The sequence below is a fragment of the Morone saxatilis genome, unplaced genomic scaffold, assembly GCF_004916995.1.
Source record: "Morone saxatilis isolate NCDOM2014 unplaced genomic scaffold, NCSU_SB_2.0 Contig23, whole genome shotgun sequence".
NCBI lineage: Eukaryota > Metazoa > Chordata > Actinopteri > Moronidae > Morone > Morone saxatilis.
In genome coordinates, this window is record NW_023339796.1 from 816,529 (window position 1) to 818,626 (window position 2,098).

Sequence of the window (2,098 nt, forward strand, 5' to 3'; positions counted from 1 at the left end):
CTGGAACAGGAAACGAATCTCATTGGTCTGAGTTCAATATCAGGTGGAGGGAAGATAAAAATCCTTTTAACATGTATCGTCTACTGTTGAGGAAAGGGTCTCTCTTTAAACCCTTATCCTTGCGTGTTTCTTATAATGAAGCGATATGGGAAGATTTAAGTTTATCAATAAATCTGCTTTTAATCTTTACACCAGTAGAGTATGCAAAGTTATACAGAGCTTCTGGGTCCAAACTATAGTATCCCTGACAAGCAATCAAATGTGTTGTTGTCCTATACGAAGTCTGACAATTCTCTCCTGACCCAGTATGATTATAGTACATCAGTGTTCTGAGTCATAGTAAGGCTTGTCTTCTCCCATCAGCTGTTGATGCCGGGTGTGAATCTGAAATTTACATACAATAGACAATAGCTGTTCTTTGCTATCAGATTGACTAACACTATTAAACCTGCATGTAATCTGACAACTTATTCATTTCAGTATATGGAGTTGTCTGTCTGTCATGATTATGTGGCCTCGCTATAATCTCAAGATCTTTTACGGGTTGCAGGGAGAACTGTGGTTCGTGACCCTAATCATTGGTGCATGGATTGACAGATATAAAACATAAACACCTTCAAGTCCCCTTTTGGTCTCTGCAAATCTCACTGAGACAATAAAAATTGACAACATAAAACCTCGACCCTTTTTTGGCTCCCCTCGACGGTCAGTACTCTGAAATGAAAAGAATCCGCGTTACAGAATTTTCATCACCATTGTTCTACTGGTGCCATGTGGTAGGTTACCTGGAAACTTGTCCCACAGGTTGTCAGGTTCTTGGGAGCTCCGCTCGTCGGCAGATTTCTGTCATGGATTGTTCCACACAAATGAGGGACTATAACAATCAAGCAAAACTACAACTACACAAAGCATCCCATCTTTGTTCTCTGGGAGGCAATCATTGATTTTATGATTGTAATCAATATGACACCCCCTCAAAAGAACTTTTGAACGTACTTAATTACTGCCAATAACTTATTGCTGGTTAGCCTTACCCATTGCTTATGTTCCTCTTCCCAAGTACAATACAATGATAAGTAAGAGAAAATGTAAACACGCTAAAGTAGCAACTTTCTTTTAGTTAGTCTTTCGTTGCGTCTACCTGTAGCTGGGTGGTAACACCCCAAAGTAAGTTCTTGCCTCTTCTTCCTTGCTCTCATGTGTGAGGCTGAGTGTAAAGGTATTACTTGCTTCTTCCTTCTGGCAGTTCTTAAGACTGCTTCCTTACATTTCGTCATGGATTCTCCCAGGTCCTTGCCGGTGGGTCAGATGTTCCGCCACATTGGGACCAGTGATACCCGGGGGGTCTCTTTGCCTTCCAGCCGTATGCGTGTGAGGTTACTCTTCCTTCACCCGCGTATTGTCTGTCCACCTTGGCTCTGGACACTCCTTTTGATGACCTTCAGCAACACCCACTCCGGTGTCTTTTTGGGGCCGGTGGCTGCTCCTGGCCTCTCTTGGATTACAGCTACCTGTTTGGAAAAGCCTGAACCCCAGTTGCGTTAGTTGTCATAGTATGGCTATTAGGCCAATGGAGGTGAAGTTTAATGTAACCAATGAGATTATTTCTGCCTCAGAGAAATGTTTGCTGAATGTCCAGTTTCAGTTCTTCACACCATTGTGAGACCAAGGCAGGTCACAGTAGAAAGAAGCTTTATCACCTGAAGTCTTGTACAACATTTTATACTTCCTTTAATCACAGTGGAGAAATACTAATATATATATTTCATATATTGAATCAGACCTAGCCAGGATCAGAAGCCATCATGTCTTTATCCCTTACCTTGTCATCTCTTTGGATGACCTCTGAACCATTACACTTGGTTGAAAGCTCCTTAAAGCTACTAACTCGACTATTGAGGCCTCCAGGCTCAAGTTCAGTTCTCTTTCATTTCACAGCAGTGTGATGTGCAAACTCATTGTAGAGAAACTACAAAGGGTGTAATCATTGATAAACAATTCGAATAGAATAATAATCATGTAAACTTATGGAATACTTCATTGTCAGTAAAACAATGGAAATCTATATTGTTTAAAATGCATTTACCAAAATAGAAAT